General features: G+C 33.8%; 1 long non-coding RNA gene across 1 annotated transcript; it reads left to right on the forward strand.

The window, feature by feature from the left end:
• Positions 1-921: 921 nt before the first annotated feature.
• Positions 922-11,303, forward strand: LOC141455733 (uncharacterized). Its single transcript, XR_012459417.1, has 3 exons — positions 922-1,447; positions 5,336-5,388; positions 8,506-11,303. It is a non-coding gene; the product is annotated as an uncharacterized lncRNA (long non-coding RNA).
• The last annotated feature ends 224 nt before the right edge of the window (positions 11,304-11,527 follow it).

The raw sequence follows: 11,527 nt of genomic DNA on the forward strand, positions 1-11,527 counted from the left end.
CTTTAATAGTGCTTCCTGAAACGATCAAAAGGAAGTTTGAAGCCATTTATCAGGATATGTTCTCCCCAGCATTTCACAACATGCCATCCGATTGTTTAGAAAAGATGGAACTTTTCCATGCGGTGAAAAACAACAGAAAATTGACTGTTGACTGCCGTATAAAGTGAAATTTGAGTACAATAAATTTCATGAATAAATGGAACATTGTATTGTACTTGCGCATTTTTCAATTTAAAATTTAATTCGTAATGCTCTAACCTGTGTATTCCGATTTGGAATTTTCAAATATTGCTATAAAAATGAGGTATTTTCTCTGCGGAAACACAGTAAAAACAACGCACAACATTTAATCATGATTTTTGAACATTACTAATAGAGCCGAAAATGTTGTTTAGGTCAAATCAAGTTACAGAGGGTGCAACTTTTCTAAGTCATTTTTTTCTCAAACATTTTATGCGTTTTCAAAAAATATTCTCTTTTAGACCTTGAACATTTAAATATACAGATATTTCACTTTTATTTTTAACAAACAATTTCAATTTGGGAAGATGAGAAGTTTGAAACGTTTCTCAAACACCATTTTGCAGCACATTGCACATTTTAACACCAACAGATTCTCTTAAATACGAATAAAAATACGGGATGACTATTTCAGTCATAAAATTAAAAATCCGCGGTCATTATGAACACTTTAACTCAACAAATTTCTAGTTTTTTTTAAAGTCATTCTAAAGTATAAGTTTGAGATGTAACCAACATCTCTATTTCAAACTGCATTACTTTTAAAAATGTGGTTCAATCCACAGATAAATTAGCGAAATATTACTTTGATTGGATTTTATTTTTTAAAGGAGACAATTTCCAAGGTGATTTTTGAGGATTTATTTCAGTTTATACTGGAGTTATACCACGTGTGTGTAATTATATAGTTACTAAACCTCATTAAAATGTATAATGCTTCACTATAATGAAAAAAAAAAATTATTCAGTACTTAAACAACCTAATAATATTTGGGTCTCGATGTTACTATGATGTAAAAATTCCGGATTTTGAAGCAAGAGAGAAGAACGGAAGTAAAGAAAGTGATCAGGAATGTTGTTTACTTTATTTAGGAACAACGCACCCATTTGGATTAGATTAGACTACTTGCCTTGAGGCGATGTTTCTTTAAAAAGTCAGTTTGATAGCCAATCTTCATTAGTAGAGGATTAAATTAGATCATTCTCTGCCATAGCGTCTCTGAAATACTGTTCCCTCCTGAGGAAGCCTATAAGGCCGTTAACTTTTCCTAAGTTATCAACGATCATGGCATCCAGAAGAGGGAGAAATATGCTGAAGATGTACTCGCTAAGAAATGGTTAAAACTAAAATTCTGGCCATATTTTTCATTTCTAATTTACAAATTTTCGATTGAAAGTAGACGTGTATACCTCAAAAATATCGTTGGTGAGTGGCTTTCTTACAATATGACTAAGATTTATGACCAGGATGCTTTTTGAGCTATCCATTAATTTTTAAATTGTACAAACACTTCTGATTCAAGACAAAATAGAGTTTTAAGACTAATATCCCCTCAGCAGTAATATCCATTCCTCAAATAACTCAGAAATATCCATTCCGGTTGCAACATAATTTTAAATGGTACTCAGAATTCGTTCATAAAAATGAAATATATTCTGTTTTACATAGTGTGCTAAATAACCTTTTTGTCATCAGCAGTTTGAAGGGATTCATTCGAGGCTTACCACTTTATTTGTCACTAAAAACATCAACTTGTTTTATAAATATTTTCAATCGATTTCTCTTTTTGAGCGATCTAATCTGTAAGTGAAGTAGAAGTTTCACATTGTCTGCCCTTTTTGTCTTCTTTTAGGCATAAAACACTGGGATTTTCTCTTACAAGTACTAACTTACATTTTTTTATCTTTTCTTTTAAAAAACTAAGGTTTAGGCTGATGTTCGAACACAGAAAAATGAGTAAAACCATGTTATGTTCAGAAATGATACTTTGGGATAAAGGAAACCTGCCTCCAGTCACTCTCCAGTATTACCTAAATTTTTCAACTAAAATGATTCCAAGTTATAGATCAACGTTATGTGATGTAAACAAAAATATAATGAAATGGTTAGAAGTTAAATTTTTATTGACTGGAAACTCCCAGAAAAATAGAACAGTGAAAAATACCCTCAATAAAATAGTGTGCGCCTAGTTGTAGAATTTTCTTCAACTTGGAATTTTAGTCATTCATTTATTCATTTAAATCTCCTTAATATTATAACCACAGGGAATTATTCTTATTCTTAAATGGAAAGTCTTTAAACTTCTTCTGAATCTAGTCATTCATCTGAGAAGATTAGCTAATCTATAATTTGCATTTATTTAAATGACCATCTTGTACTTAACAAAACGAACCAAGGAACTAATGTTTTTGTCTAAATATCTAATTCTAATGTTCTTCACTGGCCACTCCTCCTATACGTTCACACGTGTTCAAAGTCTTTCTTTCATAATTAGGTTCTTAACGGTACATGTCCCAACTTGGAAGAGTTTTCAAGTTATTAGTTGTACTGGAATCTCTTAACCAGTGAAACTAGTTATTACGTAGTTAATATTTTTATGGAAATTAATGTAGTAATTTGTGTTTGTAAAATACAAGTTCTAAGCAGTGTTGATTACAAATTCGTTTCTAGGATGGCGATTTAGTAAGAACTTAGTGAGGTTCAGACAAAAAACAAAAATTGGTATCTAAACCACCATATGTAGGAAATTTCTTTCAGGCACAATTACAATAATTCTGGTAAAAAAAAACATTCAGGCTAGATGACAGTGTTTTTAACAAATGTATGACTGGTTTTAATACAAGTGAAAACTTAGTTAGGTTCAAAGTGGACCTTTTTTTGCTTACTCTTCTTCGTAGAAGAGGAATTACTGGGGTCGTGTTAAGCCTATGGCTCAGAGAAGATAGTTACATGCGTTTTGTATTTGTTTGTGCGTATGAACAAAACAACATCACTGAAACGAAGAAGCGTACAAAGTTTAATCTTGATATTTAGTATACCTATCGCTTTTACGAGGGTCGTTTGAAAAGTCCGTGCAAAAATAAAAACTACTTAATTTTTTGGGGTAAACCTTTTTTATTTTTCAACATAGTCTCCTTTTAGGCTTATACACTTTGCCCAACGCTGCTCTAGTTTGTTGATCCCTTCCGAATAATAGGATTTGTCCAAGTCTGAAAAATAGCCATTCGTTTCTGCAATCACCTCCTCGTTTGAATAAAATCTTTTTCCCGCCAGCCATTTCTTCATATTGGGGAACAAATAGTAGTCCGAGGGAGCCAAGTCTGGAGAATAGGGGCGTTGTAAAACGAGTTGGAACCCTATTTCCATTAATTTTGCGACCACAACTACTGAGGTGTGAGCTGGTGCGTTGTCGTGATGGAAAAGGACTTTTTTGTGGGCCAATCGTGGGCGTTTTTCTTGCAGCTCGGTTTTCAAACGGTCCAATAACGATGAATAATATGCACCTGTAATAGTTTTACCCTTTTCCAGATAGTCGATGAGGATTATTCCTTGCGAATCCCAAAAGACAGTCGCCATAATCTTTCCGGCCGAAGGAACGGTCTTCGCCTTTTTTGGCGCAGATTCCCCCTTGGTAACCCATTGCTTAGATTGTTCTTTGGTCTCAGAAGTGTAGTGATGTATCCATGTTTCATCCACAGTGACGAAACGACGCTTAAAGTCCTGCGGATTCTTCTGGAACAGCTGCAAACCGTCCTTGCAACACTTCACACGATTTCGTTTATGGTCAAGCGTGAGCAATCGCGGCACCCATCTTGCGGATGGCTTTGTCATGTCCAAATGTTGATGCAAAATATTATGTACCCGTTCATTCGAGATGCCCACAGCACTAGCAATCTCACGCACCTTCACTCTTCTGTCATCCATCACCATATCATGGATTTTATCAATGATTTCTGGAGTAGTAACCTCAACAGGGCGTCCAGAACGTTCAGCGTCACTTGTGCCCATATGGCCACTCCGAAAATTTTGAAACCACTTATAAACTGTTCTAATCGAAGATACAGAGTCACCATAATGTTTATCAAGCTTCTCTTTAGTCTCTTGAGGCGTTTTGCCTTTCATAAAGTAGTGTTTAATCAACACACGAAATTCTTTTTCGTCCATTTTTTGAAAATCACTCGACTTCCTCAATTCAAACGAATGCCAAACACAAAGAAATAGACTGATCTGGCTGAATCTTGGTGTGTGTTCTTCCAAGAGATGCTACTAACTAAACATAACCTCGATACGCGCCAGTAGTGCTATCTCTCTGACTTTGCACGGACTTTTCAAACGACCCATGTATTTGAAACTTTGTCCGAGAAAATATAGAAAATTTGTGCGAGGTTTTTAGAGACTTGCAACTTTCAAGTACTTCTCTTACCTTTAGGTGCTCGTATAAACAGATGTCTGTTCCGTCACAGGCAATACCTAATACCTAGCAATATTTATAAAGTATAAATTGTTAATAGGAATATCTATTTTGTAGAAAAGAATCAATTACTTTATTTAAACTTCTATTTACAGTTTATCATACCTTAGTGCCTGCCTCTATCATTGAATTTGCCTTTTTTTGGTTGTACAATTCCACGTTGAGATGAGCGTGTTTATGTTTTATTCATCGACTATGGTGGTCATTATAACCCAATTCTATGGCCAACCGATTTAGGATAATGATTAGGTTAGCTAGGGCAGTATTTCTTTTTTTGGAAGTATTTTTTTTAGTTAATTCGATTCTTTAAATACTTCGCTAAGAAGTTTTGCTGAATGAATAGTTTTCCTCAAGCGGAGATACCAAGTTAAATCCTGCTTTTCGAGAAAGTATCATAGTATTAAAAAAATGAAATCAATAAGAAACGTTTCCTCGAAACCTGGAATTGCTGCAACACATTTAATTCTTGATAATAAAAATAAGAGCTAGAACAATACGATATCTTAAAATAAGAATTTTTGGAGGGAAGCTATATTTTTTTTTTTAAAGTTGTTTAGAATTTTCATTAGATATGTTCCTCGGGAATATTTTCAAAAATTGGATACGAACATCCAGGAGTAAGTGAAACTGAAAAATTATTGTCAGAAAAATGATAATGTTGAACCACGATTAGTTATGGCACGCCACATTGGGTAATTGGGTAATACATAAATATACATAATAAAGATTTAATATATTCAGAAGTGATCTTAGCAATAACTTTAATGAGTGTGTAATACCACCTTCTGGTTTGTCAGAATGAATTAAAAGTCCGACTTAACTAAGCTTTACAATTGTTACAGTTACACTTGGATTCGTCAATTAACGACTTTCTTTCACCTGGATAAAACACTAGGTAACGCTGTTTAAACTTGCATATATTATATATAACTCAATTTTACCTAGCTTAAAAAAGATAGTGTTTATTTCTTTACCTAATTGATTCTTTTTTTTTATGAATTGTTTTACGTACACAAACTTCTCAAATCGGTTTGCTAGTTGAATGTTTTTACCTTCTTCAGTAAGAAGAGTTTTTCCAGAAGTAGATGTAGAAGATTTAAGATTCGGACATCATCATCGAAGAGAGCAGTGTGATTCTCCTAGCTCTCTATAAATCTATAATTTTAACAATTAACTCGCAAAGGTCAATTTAAACTTAAAAAGCTGTTTCTTGTTTTTTGTTCCTTTAGCCACAGTTTATTGCAGAATTACAGTTTTATGTTAGCAATTTATTTTAATGTCTTATTGTAATTCGTTAATATTATTTTGCAACTATATTTTAATACAAATGACGAATTACATAAGGCATTTTTTTTTTTTAAATTGTTTCATAACAGTTCATCACTCATTTTTTTCTCATTGGAGAGGTGAGTTGCTGTTATGTGCATTCTTTTAGTTTAATGCATTTTTGTTTTCCTAATAAATAGATGCCTTCCCTGAAGTGCCGTGTTAAAAGTGCCAAATCTGTGGCCGCTGTTATATCACCTCTACCATTTTCCAACCACAAATTTTTTTAGTAATGGGAAAAATAAATTGTTTTTAAAACGGCCCAAACATAACTGTAAAATTTGTTTTGGTCAATAAATGTGACACCCAATTTGCGCAAACCATTCTTTTCTGCTATGTCTGCGATGTCTCAGCTATGTCATACCTTTATCGCCGATCCATCAATACCTACATGCACCTTTTCAATGTTTGATATCTTGTGTGGTTGCAGTTTGAGGCTGACATTCAAAAGAAAGCTTTACCATGTTTAAATACAGCCGCTTGTTTGTTCAGAGATGAAAAAAGAAGCTACTATAACTCCCTTTATGAAACTTTTTCCAAATTGGAACGAATTTTCAATGGTGATAGACCGTTCAAAAGAAGAATTTAATGTTCAATAACGTTCTTTGTTGCTTACTTTTACGAGGGTCGTTTGAAAAGTCCGTGCAAAGTCAGAGAGATAGCACTACTGGCGCGTATCGAGGTTATGTTTATTAGTTAGTAGCATCTCTTGGAAGAACACACACCAAGTTTCAGCCAGATCGGTCTATTTCTTTGTGTTTGGCATTCGTTTGAATCGAGGAAGTCGAGTGATTTTCAAAAAATAGACGAAAAAGAATTTCGTGTGTTGATTAAACACTACTTTATGAAAGGCAAAACGCCTCAGGAGACTAAAACCTTCGATTAGAACAGTTTATAAGTGGTTTCAAAATTTTCGGAGTGGCCATATGGGCACAAGTGACGCTGAACGTTCTGGACGCCCTGTTGAGGTTACTACTCCAGAAATCATTGATAAAATCCATGATATGGTGATGGATGACAGAAGAGTGAAGGTGCGTGAGATTGCTAGTGCTGTGGGCATCTCGAATGAACGGCTACATAATATTTTGCATCAACATTTGGACATGACAAAGCTATCCGCAAGATGGGTGCCGCGATTGCTCACGCTTGACCAAAAACGAAATCGTGTGAAGTGTTGCAAGGACGGTTTGCAGCTGTTCCGGAAGAATCCGCAGGACTTTAAGCGTCGTTTCGTCACTGTGGATGAAACATGGATACATCACTACACTCCTGAGACCAAAGAACAATCTAAACAATGGGTTACCAAGGGGGAATCTGCGCCAAAAATGGCGAAGACCGTTCCTTCGGCCGGAAAGATTATGGCGACTGTCTTTTAAGATTCGCAAGGAATAATCCTCATCGACTATCTGGAAAAGGGTAAAACTATTACAGGGGCATATTATTCATCGTTATTGGACCGTTTGAAAACCGAGCTGCAAGAAAAACGCCCACGATTGGCCCACAAAAAAGTCCTTTTCCATCACGACAACGCACCAGCTCACACCTCAGCAGTTGTGGTCGCAAAATTAATGGAAATAGGGTTCCAACTCGTTTCACATCCCCCCTATTCTCCAGACTTGGCTCCCACGGACTACTATTTGTTCCCCAATATGAAGAAATGGCTGGCGGGAAAAAGATTTTATTCAAACGAGGAGGTGATTGCAGAAACGAATGGCTATTTTTCAGACTTGGACAAATCCTATTATTCGGAAGGGATCAACAAACTAGAGCAGCGTTGGACGAAGTGTATAAGCCTAAAAGGAGACTATGTTGAAAAATAAAAAAGGTTTACCCCAAAAAATTAAGTAGTTTTTATTTTTGCACGGACTTTTGAAACGACCCTCGTACGCATATCAAATCCAAATATTTTTTGTTAACAACGTTAAGGCTAAGAATTTTTTAACTATTAATAATTAACTTTACAAAGAACATTGAACTGAGACAGAAGGTGATTGAAACCAATGCTTGTAATGAATTATTTAAATAATTTATGTAACTCTAAAAGTATTCCATAACTGAAACTACCTTGAATCACGAAATGAAAGGAAAAAAGAACTTTAATGATTCACTCTTCGCCGAGAGAAAAGTGGTCCATTGATTGATCGTGAGAGCTCTTCCTACAAAAATCTTCTTTTTTTTTTTAAATTACCTAGAGGGTGACAGAGTAATGGAACATTTTCATAAACAGAATGTTGGTACAAATGTTTCCTTAATGACCTTTTACCATAGGTTTCTTTAATGTATAAAACTGTGCAGGTTGGAGATGTTTCACAACAGAGACAATTTTGCAAAAGTTTGTTTCATTTAAAGAACATAACACACCAACACACATTGTTGTAAAACTACCATTAAATCTGTTATTCTGCTATAATCTATTATATTAAGTATAATGATAAACTCTTGAAACACTATTTCATGTTCCTCTAATAATAATAAAAAACGTTATAACAAAAAAATCTATGTTCTCAAGTGCCAATACCTAAATTGTTAGCTCATTTTTGTTTGGATTCTGCTATCGCTTTAAAGTGAAATCGAGTTTTTATTTTAAAGTTAACATTATTTTTTGTATTCTAATCCATTTGGATATACTACAGATTGTTCGATAGGTCCAACATCTACTTAGCCTAAAAATAATCCTTTTTTTTAGGCAAATGTAATGGGAAGTATTTTCAAAATCAATTTTCAAGACAAAACGATCCAAGACAAGAGCACCATCTTCTTACAAGCGAAAGAGATTCGAAACAAAAAATTTTTCATGAGAGGATCGTCATTTTAACTGGTAGTCAGGCGGCAGTAAAGGCCTACAAGTTGTTTCGAGAATAGTTTAGAACTTTGTGAGATGCCTAAGTGGAATGCCTAACTAGGGATTCTACTAAGGCTCAAGTTCATGTCTTTGACGATGTGGTGTCACTAAAAGGTAGCAGAAATAATTTTTGAGTTAGGTTTCTAGTTTGGGATGCCTGCTATTCAGTTTGAGCCTCCAGGAGTTTTTCAGGACTAAGGTTACTTAGTAGATTTTACCTCTATTTTTTTTTTATTCCTTTTAGCTCCTCCAGAAAATGAACAATTTTTAAACATAATTGAAATTTGAACCGAGATTGATTCGAACAGAGATGTGCGCTGTGTACAGCTGTCAAGAGCTTAAGGCGATTAAGGAGATTTATAAACACAATAGTTAAAATGTAAACATATTTTACCGAATAGTTATTTGTGAACGGCTAATTGTTGAAGATTAACTAAAGACAAATAGGCTTCTAGAGAGGGTAATCTTGTACTTTAATTAACAACACAATTAAAATGCTTTTTAACTGGCATAAAAATAAATGCTACGTTGTATTCTTAGACGTTACTAAGGATTAACTAACTATTCATCGCAATATTTAGTATATGTAGAAAAAACAGGATCATCTTAACTAATTAGGACGTTTGTAAAATTAGTGCTAATGCTAATGCTGTGTAAATACAGAACACTGAAAAATTGAACCCGGAAAAATGTATTCATTAAGGCTAACACGCGATTTATTCAAGTAGAGATTTTTGCTTTCGTATTTACATTGGTATACATAAGTATTCACATTTGGTAAAGGAAAAGTAATGCTTAAGCGTTAGTCTAACTACCGATTGGCTGTCGTGTACAGAGACGAATAGATAACATATGTATGTACCTTTTTATAAATTTCTTTTCATTCCATTAAATAAGATCCACGACCTACCGGGAATCAAATCCAAGCTTTGCTTAGCGGGTCGATTCTCTAACCCATCGGCTCCTGCAGGGCGTTAAATACTTTATATTTACATTTAATACCTTCCTCAACACAGAATTAATTAACTATATTAGTTTTATGTAGGTGTTAAGACTGTACATTATCCTGAAGTGGCACTCTCTAGGTGCACCCTCTCACACCTTCTCTTCATTTAATGTCTTAAATGTTTCAGTTAAATGTAGATTTACGTTTACGCGATGATTCTAACAATTTAAAGAAATCTTTAAAAAAAACTGTGGGGCCTTTCCCTAAAAATTCCTTAGCAAATTATCGGTTCTGCAAAATTGCAAAACATTCTGTAAACTATGTTACAGTTTCTTAATGGGTTGCTTTATTTCTGCAGACTTGCACAAATAATCTATCTAGAATAATACGGAAAAATACTATATAATTAAAGGAAATGCAGTCTTACTTGAATGCTTATTTTTCTGTAATGATTTGTTTTATTTTGTATCTCTCCATCTTTTTCCTCTTACTGGTGCTACTATATTCCGGTACATTTTCCACAGTCTTTGAATTTTTTATTTGAGGAGGAGCTAAAATAGGTAATAGGTGGTTTTTAGCCAGTAACTTGCAAACATTGAATAATCTTCCATTAGACAACCACTTCTGTTCCCAACCAAAATTATTTACTTCAAAATGTTTACTTGAAATGTTCTCCATGAATGTATTTATTTATTTTCGTACAGTGGTGTGGCAAAATAATTACAGGCACAGTTCCTTGATGGCAAGGCTACTTTTTTAATTACTGCAATCAAGTTTTTATTTTTTTTTAATTAAGAAATCAACATAAATTAAGTACTGGGGAATTAATTTGACATTGATAGAATTATTGCGACATCTTTCTCAAGTTTTAATTCTTGAATGCTGGTCTGAGTATTTTTTTATAACGCAAAAGTTTCAAGAATTTCTTAGCATTGACGACAAGGCTTTCGAGACTATGTTTATGTTTAAATTAAAATCTTCTGGATATAAAAAAAAAGAAAGATGTTTAGAGAAGTTCTAAAACAAAAAGAAACCATAAGGAGCAGAAAATTAAAATGTCACTTTTGATTTTTTTCTCCTGAAAAGCTCGGTGGATATTAGTTTGCCGGCAATACCTCTTTTAGTGAATGTTTTTATTTTCACGATATTCCAAAAATGATGAGATAAATGGCGCTGTCTTTCACTGGGTATGATTTGAAAAAATAATCTGAATCTTCCTAAGTAAAAAACTAAAGTCTAAATAACAATAAATGAGACTTCATTAGAAATGCATCTAGGTTTCTATTGACCAACTGTCCGAATGCTACGTAAGGGTGAACATTCTCTCTTTACGTTTCAAAGACTCTTAGATTCCGTGAAACCATTCTTCTTTCAGCTCCCTCAAGGGACGGTCCTAGGATTAGCAGCCTGAAAGTCCTGTACTGTACTACGCCTTCATTTCTTTATAATGTTTAGCGAGTTAATGTGAAATTTATAGTAGTTTAGGTAATCAAGAATCTAGAACATATGAGCGTTGTAAATGAACTACCATTTTGTTTTGTTATTTTCATAATTTTATCTTTGAATTTAGAAAGATGCAGTTTGAGACTCATGTTATTACACATTTTTGTTTTGCATTCAAGTGCACTTAGTTTTTACTAAAAGAAAAAAAAGAGTTTTACGGTGACAGCAAAATCAAATTGAAGATTTGGTAAAAAATAAAATTAATTTATTAAAAAAAGGACAAATAAAAATTAAAAAATCTTGTACTCAGTTTTTATAGATGTATAACAGTAATGTTGACATAACGTATTCTGTTCGCATAGTATTGTTTGTATATTGAATTTCACTGGCGACCAACTTTCTTCCCCAATACAGCAATACATCCTGTCTATGTGACTAAGTGTTTGTGAATTGCTTCCTTTGTCAATCTTCCTTCAT

This window comes from Rhodnius prolixus, unplaced genomic scaffold (assembly GCF_049639745.1).
Source record: "Rhodnius prolixus isolate KJV_2025 unplaced genomic scaffold, Rpr scaffold_4, whole genome shotgun sequence".
In the NCBI taxonomy this organism is placed as follows: Eukaryota; Metazoa; Arthropoda; class Insecta; order Hemiptera; family Reduviidae; genus Rhodnius; species Rhodnius prolixus.